Genomic DNA, 12,686 nt, shown 5'->3' with positions numbered 1-12,686 from the left:
AGAAATCAAACCTTGTTAGACATGATCCGATCCATGATGAGTCATGCCGATCTTCCAAACTCCTTTTGGGGACATGCACTATTGACAGCAGCTTACACACTTAACCGTGTTCCATCCAAAAAGATTGAGAAGATACCGTATGAGATATGAAGTGGTAAGAAACCACATATGTCTTACATGAAGATTTGGGATTGCGAAGTTTATGTGAAACGACAAATTTTAACTAAGCTTGAGCCCAAATCTGAAAAATGCTTATTTGTGGGGTATCCTAAAGAAACAATAGGGTATTACTTCTACAATCCTTCTGAGGGCAAAGTGTTTGTCGCTCGAACTTGAGTTTTCCTAGAAAAGAGTTTTATTTCCAAAGGAATCAGTGGGAGGAAAGTAGAGCTTGAAGAAATTCAAGAATCACAAAGCATTGATACACCTATGGAGGAATTAGAGCAGGAAACACAAGTAGTTGTGGAAGAGCAACCTGCTTAAGTAGAACAAGACCAGCGTAGGTCAAGCAGGATACGTCACCTACCTTAGAGATATGGATATCTCATAACTGATCAAGGTGATGTATTACTCATGGATCAAGATGAGCCTGTGACCTTCTAAGAGGCCATAACTGGTCCCGAGTCTGAGAAGTAGCTAGAAGCCGTGAAATCTGAAATGGATTCCATGTACACAAACCAAGTTTGGACCTTGGTAGAGCCTCCTGTAGGAGTTAACCCTATAGGATGCAAGTGGGTCTTCAAAAAGAAGACTGACATGGATGGTAAGGTACATACCTATAAGACAAGACTGGTTGCAAAAGGATATAAACAAATTCATGGGGTTGACTATGATGAAACCTTTTCACCAGTTGCAATGCTTAAATTTGTTCAGATTTTACTTGCTATCGCTGCATATCATGATTATGAAATATGGGAGATGGATGTCAAAACTGCTTTCTTTAATGGGAATCTTCTTGAGGATGTATACATGACACAACCTAAAGGATTTGACATACCAGAAGAATCCCAAAAGATATGTAAGTTACAAAGATCAATCTATGGATTGAAGCAAGCTTCTAGAAGCTAGAATCTTCATTTTGATGAAACAGTAAAACAATATAGATTCATCAAGAATGAAGATGAGCCTTGTGTCTATAAGAAGGTTAGTGGGAGTATGACCATTTTCCTAGTATTATATGTAGATGACATATTACTCATTGGAAACGATGTCCCTACCCTGTAACAAGTAAAGTCTTGGTTGGGGAAATGATTTTCTATGAAGGACCTAGGTGAAGCAGCCTATATATTAGGAATCAGGATCTATAGAGATAGATCACAAAAACTACTTGGCCTAAGTCAGAGTACATACATAGACAAAGTGCTGAGACGCTTTAATATGCATGATTCCAAGAAAGGATTCATACCTATGCAACATGGCTTGTGTCTATCAAAAACACAATCCCCTTCAACTAAGGAAGAAAGGGATCGCATGAATAAGATTCCATATGCATCTGCAATAGGATCTATCATGTATGCCACGTTATGTACTCGACCAGATGTCTCGTATGCTTTAAGTGCAATGAGTAGGTACCAATCTGATCCCGGTGATGCTCATTGGGTAGCTGTCAAGAATATCCTTAAGTATTTGAGAAGATCTAAGGACTCATTCTTGATATATGGAGGTCAGGAAGAGCTTGATGTAATTGGATACACCGATGCTAGCTTTCAAACAGATAAGGATAACTTTAGATCGCAATCTGGTTATGCGTTTTGCTTAAACGGTGAAGCTGTGAGCAGGAAAAGTTCAAAGCAAGGTACAGTTGTTTATTCTACAACTGAGGCCGAGTATATTGCTGCCTCAAGTGCAGCAAAGGAAGTTGTTTGGATTAAAAAGTTCATTAGTGAACTTGGCATAGTTCCTAGGATTGTGGATCCCATTGGTCTCTATTGTGATAACAATGGTGCTATCGCACAAGCTAAGGAGCCTAGATCTCACCAACGATCCAAACACATACTTATGCGTTATCACCTTATTCGAGAGATAATAGATAGATGAGATGTGAAAATATGCAGAGTACCTACACTTGACAATATTAATGAGCCACTAACAAAGCCTCTTGTACAGCAGAAGCATGATGGCCATACTAGATCTATGGGTATTAGGGCTATGCCTGATTGACTCTAGTGATAATGGGAGATTGTTGGTGTAAGCCCTAGAGGCCAATACTTTTGGTACTTGTATCGAATTATTTATTAATAATAAAAGGCTTTTTCTTTATTATGTTTGTTTAATAAAGTCCCTAGAATAACTAGTCCATTTAATGTATCAAGTGTGACTTAATCATGAGATCCCATTAAACATAAGGACACTATTCTTAAAGTATCCGTATCGAGCTTTGTTGTGAAGTGGGATAACATTAAAGCATTAAGACTATTATGTATATAGACTGATGATCACATCTCATGAATAAGGAGTTATCAAGTCTTAAACATAAGTATGAATATTGAGAGTAATATTTATACTGGATTGACCCGCTATGAGAATACTATATAGAATGTTATGCTAACTGTCATAAGTTATTCTCATGGTGATAATGGTGTATACCACCCTTTGACCTGAAACCACTATGTACCCTAGATGTAGAGTCGAGTGCCTTATTGTTGATCAAACATTGTCCGTAACTGGATGACCATAAGACAGTTGATGGGTACTCCATGAAGCATGTTGAGGGACCTGAGTGACCTAGATGGAATTTGTCCATCCTGCGTAACAGGATAAATGTCTACGGGCCCAATATTGAACTGGACAAGAATGACACGGTCTATGCCTTGTGTTCAATATAGACATAAGGGTAAAAGGGTAATTATACACATAAGTATTATCACAAAAGGATTTGTCAGATCACATGACATTTTCGTGTCTTGGGTAGCAGTGATGTGTTGCTAGATACCGCTCACTGTTTATTATGTTAAATACGTGATTTAATATAATTGATAATGTCGCGAAAACCTACAGGGTCACACACAAAAGGACCGATTGATGAAAGATAGAGTAACTAAGGAACACCGTAAGGTACGGTGCTCTTAAGTGAATTGTAGAACATCGTAAGGTACAGTGTAATTAAGTAGAATACAAAATATGGTAAGGTACCACACGCTTAAGTGATTTTGGCATATCATAAGATATGGGCCACATATACTTAAGTGTGCTTTTTAGCTTTCAGCCCACACAAGTGGTTCAATAATTAGAACCCTTGTGCAGAAGCATTTGCGAAGTTGCAATTTTGTTTCTCTCTCTCTCTCTCTCTCTCTCATTCAAAGCCTTCATTAATAGCAACTAACACTGAGATTGAAGGAATCTGTTCATGTGGACTGAGTAGAGGCATTGTCACCATTCAACGTTCGTGATCGCTCTGTAGATCTGCATCAAAGGTTTCAATCGCCACAAGAGGTAACGATTCTATCACTGATCATGCTCATTCGTAAGGATCCCTAAAGGAGAATTTTTTTAAATTCCACTGTATTTTGGATCGCTCTTCTCCTTCAGTCAAAGGGGAGAATCATCTGCAAGATGATGTTGGGATGCATACATTTAGGTGGAGCCTTCATGAAGACTCGGAACACATCGTCTCAAGTTTTGCCAGCATAAAAAATGGGGAGTATGTGAGTGCAACTTTCCGTTAGATGTATTTTGTATGATGTCAAAACTAGGATAGTTTAGTGTTTATGTATATTGGACGGTATCCTCAGAGTCTTAATGTGAATCTTAGCATTAGGAAGTATAAAAATATTTTGAAATGAGTTAGGAAAGGTTTCATGCATTAAAAATAAGTTTTTATGGGAAAATATTTTCTATGAGTCGACACATACGAGTTACAGGTTGACACATGTAAGTCATTTTTAAAGCATGTAGCTTATATTTTATGTGTTGATTATAAGTGTCGACACATGACCTATACATGTTAACACTTGACCTATATAGGTCGACACATTACCTATACAGGTCGATACATACGGGTTATAGGTCGACAAATGTAAGTTATTTTTAAAGCCTATAGCTTCTATTTGATATGCTGACTATATGCATCGATACATGACCTATACAGGTCGACACATGACCTATACAAGTTGACACATGCATCGAACATGTCGACACATAACTTACATAGGTCAACACATGTAACATATTTTTCCAAAAATTCAGGAATTTTTCAAATCTTTTGCGTTCCTTTCTGCCTCCAACTTGCATACATATAAGTATTTCATGCATGCATCATTTCTAGAAAGGTTCTAGAGAAAACCTACACGAAATCGATATTTCAAAGAGTTCTCATCATCTTCAATCTACATTTTATGCATACACATAAACAAACTACATATAATTATTATTTATTTGGGTGCCATATATAATTAGAGTTGATAACGTCCAGTTTAGGTTGTTGAATTGTAAATTGGGTTAAGATCTCTGATGGTTTCAAATAAGAAAACCAATGTGGGATTTTCCTTAAAGATCAATTAGGGATTTGAATTTTGGACAAGATTACACAATTTGGATTCGATCGAGTGAAGGCTCTGAAGAACATAAGGTTCTTACAAAAGAGTAGTGTGGAACGGTGGATCATATTGGTAAATATTAGGTTACAACAATTCACAATTTAGATCCGATCTAGTGAAGGCTTTGAAGAACGAGAGTTTCTTGCAAAGGAGTGGCGTGGGACGATGGATCATATTAGAATTTTTGGGTTAGTTGATCAAGCTCAAATCAAGGGAATACAAAATTCCATAATCAACATCAAACTTAGGGCTTGTAGGGTTGGATTGCTACATTTCTCTTGTATACTCTTGTAGTGCAAATATTTGTTTTCCAAATGGTTGATGGCCTCAGAAGTAGTGTAGATACAGTCCTTAATACATATACCTTTGATGAACCCCCTTTGCTCATTGGAAATAAGAGTAAGCATGAAAGCAGAAAGCCTATCAATAATAATCTTAGATATAATCTTGAACTTAAAATTTGCAAGAGTAATGGGCATGGATTTGTCCATAGTGTCAGCATCCTTAATTTTTGGCAGAAGAATAATGGTATTAAAGTTATAGTTTGGCATGACCCAACCAGACTTAAAGAATTGCAAAACAACATTGTTGACATCCTTTCGAATAATAAACAAAAAAGTGTGATAGAAACAATCCATTGGGACTTAGAGCATTCTCTTTATTAAGGTTGAAAATTGCATGCTTAATTTCATCCATAAAGGGTATGGTAGTGAGAAACTGGTTCATATTGTTGTCCATAAAAGAATGTATGATCTCCTCTACCACAGAGAGATCCTGAGTCACACCTGCAACACAAAAAATATTAGTGAAATGAGAAACTACGTGAGCAACTAAGTTCTTAGGTTAATTAACGGTTCCTTCATTGCTTCTAAGGAAGGGAATAATGTTCTTGTATCTTCTTAACTTAGAAGCTTTATGGAAATACATTGTGTTCCTATCCCCTTACAAATGCCATTTCACTTTAGGTTTTTCAAACAAGAATCTCTCTTCCATTGAAAGGGCCAGATCAAGCTTCTGCTAGGCCTTGATATCTTTAGCTATATTATTTGAATCATTACCATCTACGATGATACTGCTTTAAATGATGTTTAGATTATCAGTGGCAACTTGCACCCTACTGTGAATTTTGCCAAAGATCTCCTTGTTCCAAGTTTTTAAGCCAAATTTAAGGTTTTGAAGCTTTTTAGAGAAAATGTACATATTGAATCTAATCAATTTGTTAGCACAACAATTGGCAATGAAGGTTTCACAATTATCATGAAGCGTCCACATACCAAGGAGTCTAAAGTTGGAAACATGACTATGAATTGAGAAACATGCCTCCAAGAGCAAAGGATGGTGATTAGATCCATGCCTAACCAGAGTAGAGATATTCATGCTAGTAGATGTCGTTAACCAAAGATGGTTACAAAGAGCTCTATCTAATCTTCTTTCCACTAGACCATTACCAAGCCTCCCATTTGACCAAGTGTAAGGAGAACCCTTGGTTGGGATATCCACTTGGTTGTTACCATTATACCAATTCACAAAATATATCATGTGGGATTTGTTAGTAGAGTGACTACCTATATGCTCATGAGAACCCACAATAGCATTGAAGTCCCCCCCAAAACACTAAGGGATGATATTATTACTAGCAATAGAAGAAACATTTCTCCAAATAGTCCTCCTGTTAAGGTGACATGTAGAAGCATACACTATGTTGTAGCCTACAAAAAGAGAATTCATGTTGATTGTAAAAGAAAGATGATGATCTGAAATAGCAATAACATGAGGATTTAGTAACCTGTTACAAATACACCAGAGATTCAAAAGTTGACCATCCCTTTGAAAACAAGAAAAAACTTTAAGGTTCAAAGATTCAAATTAATTGTATGCCAAGTTTTTGATATCCATTCAGGGTTTTATAATAAAACAGAAATCAGGCTTATGAGATTTAATATGTTTGTTAAGAGCCAATGTAGTTGGGGGATTGACTAAGCCCCTCACATTCTAATAGATGCACTTCATTGTAAAGGCTTGAAAGAAACAACCTTTGACCTGCAAGTTAAGGTTCCTTTGAATTTGTTCCTTTGCCTTAATCTTTTTTTTGCGAGATTTTGAAATCAGTAGCTGAAAACCGCTATGTTCATCAACTTCTATATCATTTTCAGAAAGAGAATCAGAATCTTTTGTTTCACTCATGTTGGCCTAAGATTATTTTAAGAAATGCTCTGCTTCTTGTTGTGTTAACTCAAGCCTCTTATATGGTTTGTTATTCTATGTAGCATCAACAAATTATGTGTCCCCGGAGCCCAAAGAGTCCAGAATAGTAAGTTGATTCTGTTGGGCTGATGAATTTTCGATACCCTCTATGTACTAATTGACTACAACATGTTTTCTACTTAAAACCTCCACCTCAGGTAATTTTTCCTGCTGTAAATCTTGTGGAGTATTAAACATCATTCGTTCCACCTCTATCTGTTATTGGTTTCTCTCCCACTAATTGATATTTTCCTTTGGAGGATATTGGAACATAAACCTTTGGATTGTCAGTCTTTGTTCTTGTTTTGTTGGTTTCATTTGGGATGCCACTTCTCCTTCTGCAAACACCTAGAGAATGTCCAATGATATTACAGTGTTGACATAAATCTGGAAGTTTTTCATATTCTATTTCAACAAAGAGGGCAAAGCCTACCATCTCCATTAAAATTTTATCGCTTAGGTATTTGCGTAAATCTATATCCACTAGCAATCTCACATAGTGGCCAACAGGCCTATCAAAAGAAGGCTTGCAATTGGTGGAATCTAAGCATATCAGAGTGCCTAAACTGCTAGAACTAGCGAAAATGATTTTGGGTCTCTAGTCTTCTTTAGATAACCCATGAATTTTGATCCAGACCTGAGTTGAAGTGTGATTCATATTCGAATGAGCATATTCCTTAGACCAGGGGAAAAGTTTGAGAATACATGGATTTAAGTTCCATGAGCTTAGCGATCCGACTCTTTGAACATCTTCAATATTGGAAAAAATGAACTCAAAGAAACCTTTGCCAAGAGAAGTCATCCTCCATTTTGCAATGGAAGATCATTGAGATGGGAACTTTGTTTTAATAGCCGCCACGATTAGCAAAGTATCGCCTTTTGGCCACAAAATCCTGCCATGAAGGTTGTGCTTGCAAGCGTTAAGACCTAGTTTATACTCCTCTTCGAAAATTGTAATGGCAATACAATAATCTTTTAGGCATGGTACCGGTAGCTGGCTTCCCGAGATATCACAAACGTTTGAAACTGAAACTGCATTTGCAAACAATTTCTTTTTGGTTTATTTGCATTTCTAATAGCTGGTTGTTCAGGGTGAGGATCCTTTGATAGGGGTGCGTTGAAATTAGTTTTCGGAAAAAGAGATCATTTTAATTATCCGATTAGAGAAAAGGGAAGAAGCATATTAGATCAAAGGAGCTCACCATAGATGAGAGATTTTATCCTCCACCACCACCAGGGAGAACCCTAAATTCTTAGAGATGGCTATGAATTTAGGATAGATTATTAATTACCTTTCAAATTAATACATCTAATGACATTTCTTAAAAAAATCATAGTAACCAAACAAATATAAAATAGTTTAATCCCATTTGAGAGTAATTTCATAAATCCAATTTGTTTCACCTTGGAACCAGACATAATATTAGTTAATTATTAGACAAAACAAATTATATATATATATATATATATATAAACATTTAAAGCAAAATACAATATAAAATATAAAATTTAGCACTATTAAATTATGATTAAATAAAATATGATAAAATATTATTGTAACTAAATACAAATTTTTAAATGCATGGAAAGAAAAATGGAAAGTGACACAATTGTATTTGTAAATGCAAAATAAATATATAAAAAAACGTGAAACCGAAATTTGTTTATTAATTAAAGAAAAAGTATCTTTTTATAAGTAAAAAAAACTTAAAATAAAAGAGCATAAAGAATATTCAACCGGAGTAATTTGAAAATTACTGTTGACAAGCTCACTTACAAAACTAAATGATCCCCCATAAATATATTAAGAATGTAGTAAATGTAATAGTCTCACTTACCATCTTAAGATTTTTGGTTAATATATAGTGTGTCTCTCACAAAGGCGTTGCTCTAAAAGAAGAAGTCTCACGATATTCAATGCTCCATAGTGAAAAACTCCTCAAACACATGATATCATGAGCCTTTGATTCGAGAAAGAGATCAACTTACTTGTATCGAAAGTCAACGGTGCCACAAGGATGATGAGTAAGAAACATTCCATTGAAGAATGTCAACGGCGCCACAAGGGTGCTGAGTAAGAAATGTTTTATGTTGTACAAGAGTTTGTGGAAGTAAGAAAAACTTTCACTTGAGGGGGAGCATTGTGGACTCACACTTGAGGGGGGGATATTGAAAATGTAACAAGTGTGAGTAATAGTCTCAAATTGATTGGAAATATGGAGACTTGAGCATTTACAAGTGAGAGAACTCACTTATCTATCACCTTAAGATTTTGGATGAATATCTGGTGTGTCTCTCACAAAGGTGTTGCTCTAAAAGAATAAGTCTCACAATGTTCAACGCTTTTTAGTGAAAAACTCTATCAACAGAAAAAGTCTATTAAATATTATTTGCTTTTTTTATCAAAAAGAAATTGAATTCAAATAAAAATATTAATTGTTGTCACTTAAACTTGGACTTGCGAACATAAAAGATGATTTTTTTATAAGCAATAATTCATTCATCAAAGAGTACTAGTGATACTTCAATCCAATGTACAAATTATACACCACCTTGATACAACAAGACTCACTTAGAGGAAGTCAATTGAACATTTACACCATTTATAATAGTTACATTTAATTCTATGGTTTAAACCTATTGGCAACCACCACCACGAGAAGATTATGATTCTCTGCACAATTACCACGAGATCACTAATTCCATTATTGAAAATAATTTGATTCTTAGACCACCAGATGCACCAACATACAACAAACCAAATAACACAAGTAGATATTTTTGAACATCTCCACATCATCCTTACAAACCAAACCAGCATATGGTCGCAACAAGTCTCTTCATTAATCCACGTGACACCAACCCAATCCACAATTTTTTCCACACCAATCTGATTCAAGGGCAAGAAAAAAAAACATGATTAATATCTTCATCAGAATTAAAAGAGAAAACACAAACCTTGTCATGGGTATTGCTAATGACTCCTCTCAAAGCAAGGTTAGTTTGTGTTGGAAGTCTATCAATAATCAACCTCTATCCAAATATCTCCACTTTCATTAAAATCTTCGTTTTCCACATTAATGCTAGCGCTTCCTTGGGTGCATTATCCATCTCATTCGTGCCCACAACCTGCAAAAAATTATCATAGTTTGATTTGGCAGAAAGCAAATTGGAAGACCCATGAGGCCACAAAATGATATCAATGTTAGACGGTAGGCCTAGATCTAGAGGGGGTGAGGGTGGGGGGTGGGGGTGCGAATATATCCCAAGTTAAAAATCTATCCAAAAATTTGACTTAGAAAAATTTATGGCACAAAAACAAGTTTCAAATATTTCCTGGATCAATAATCGTCTAACGGAACCTACTATTGAAAAACCCGAATATGCGTAACAGTGTCAATGGTATGATAATAATCCACAAGTTGATTAACAACACTTTAAAAAATAAATTGAATACTCTATTATAGTAAAAATCTATCTCCAATGATAACAACACACAAAAACTAAGTTAAACAATTTATCGAACACTTGGTGTGCGAAAAATAAAGTTTGGAATTTTCTATGGTGTTTGTTGTTCTAAGAAATCCAATCACAACCAAATGGTTAGTGATCAATACAACAAACACAAGATTCAAAATGTAATCAAATTTATGATCCAAACTATGTTGATCCGGTGATCAAAGCAACCTATAATTTATGAATCGAAAAATAAACGAGATAGAGAGATCGAGAGCGAGAGAGTACACAAGGATTTATTTAGGCAGTTCCCCAATCGACCTCACTATGGGTACGCCTACCCTCAATTCAAAATCGAATTGAGATATTATTATAATAAATCTTACTTTGCAAATGTATGTAAACAAGAGATGATAGATCAAATCCTACAAACCCTAAATTTGATCTTGACTCTAGCCCCTTCAAAAACCTTGATCAAAGATTGATCAAGACACCAACAATGTCACTTCAATTCACCTATTGTTGTTACTTCCTTGCACTACCTCCTTGTCTCAAGGCTTTCACCCGGCCGAATTAATCCCAAACACAAACTTGTTGAACCCAAGATTTGTTAACACGATCCACCGTTTCACACTACTCCCTTGCACGACACACTCAGTCCCAAGGCTTTCACTCGATCGGATTCGAATTGCACAATCTTGCCCAAAACCTTCAAACCCTAAAGATCTTAAAGGAAAACCCCACCTCGGTTTTTCTGATTTGAATCCCTCAAATATCTCAACCCAATATTCTCGGTACAACAAACCTAATTGGACGTTATAAATCCTAATCTAGATGGCACCCAATCAAAAAATGATTATGTATAGTATGATTGTATGTATGCATAGATTGAATTGAAGATGATGAGATGCTTTGAAATCCTGGATTCATATAGGTTTTACTCACTCTAGAAACCTTGCTAGAGAATGATGCATGTACCAAGTATATACATGTGTAAGACTCATAAGAAGCAAAAGGAATGCAAAAGGAATGGAAACAAATGCAATTTTTCAATTTTTTAATAAATAGGTCGACCTATACGAGTCATGTATCGACCTATTCAAGTCATGCGTCAACCTGTTTAGAAGCATATGTTGACCTGTAAGGTTATATGCTGCCTATAGGTCGACATAGAGACTCGACTCATGAGACAGAAACTACAAACTTTAATACTGCAACATACATGTCGCCATGTACCATCTATGTGTCGACCTGAAGTTTAAAAAGTCATCTATAGGTCGACCTATAGTCGTATATGTCAACATATAATGATGATTTTTCACTTAAAACCAAGTTTTTCATGCTCAACACAATATCTTGATGCACAAATATTTTCCAAACCATTTTCAACAATGTTGACATGCTTCATAATACCAGAACACTGAAATGCACACGTAGACTCGGATGATACCGTCCAATGTACATAAACGTCATTTCTTAGTTTCGACATTATTCAAAATATATCTAAAAGGAAAGATACACTCACAATCAGTAGTATCCTTTTTGGGGAAAACTTCACAAAGTAATTGCATCATTTCATAATACTCTTCCCTCAGTATGTTGTCCTCCTCCAAATTATTAAATCCTAGCACCCACTGCCAAACATCCCCTTCCCCCACCCCATATCCCTCACCACCCTGTGTTTCCTATCAGAAGCAATAAACAAGCCAGGATATAAATTCTTTAATTGTGGTATGGCTAATCCATCCAGAGGACCAAAAAGTAATAATAGCTCAATCACCTAGTCTGCACGATAAAAACTTAGCAAAATCAACAGTCTCCATTGAATTTCTATAATCCATCAAGTCCCTCCACCAAAGTGATTCTTGATAACTCACTCTTAGCACATCTTTGAATATGAGTCTTCTAACAATATTTTCATATATATGTTCCAGAACTCCAATCCAAATCGCACCACTCTCCTTAATGAACCTCCATAACCACTTCGTTAACAAAGCCCTATTAAATAGACCAATGTCTTTGATCCCAATCCCACAATTCTCCTTAGACTTGCATACAAACTTCCAGCTTACCCAATCCATACTTCTTTTCTCCATCGAGCCAGACCACAAGAAATTCCTTTGAATTGAAGTGATTTCCTGAACCACTTTGGCTGGGGCTTTGAAGAAGGAAAGATGATGGATATGCAGGTTCATCAGTACAAAATTGATAAGTGTAACTCTCCCCCCAATGGACAACAACCTTCCCTTCCATGGTGATAATCTTGTCTTGAAGTAAGAAATAACCGGTTTCCAAAAGGACACCTTTATATGATTTCCTCCAACAGTGAGACCAAGGAATTTAAATGGAAGAGATTCCTTCTTGCATGCCAAAAACTGTGCAGCAACATTCATAAAGGAATCCTTAATCTCAATCCCATATAAACAATTCTTCCGAATATTAATTTTTAAA

The sequence above is a fragment of the Lathyrus oleraceus genome, chromosome 7 (genome assembly GCF_024323335.1).
Source record: "Lathyrus oleraceus cultivar Zhongwan6 chromosome 7, CAAS_Psat_ZW6_1.0, whole genome shotgun sequence".
Lineage (NCBI taxonomy): Eukaryota > Viridiplantae > Streptophyta > Magnoliopsida > Fabales > Fabaceae > Lathyrus > Lathyrus oleraceus.
This window is presented reverse-complemented; position numbering follows the sequence as displayed.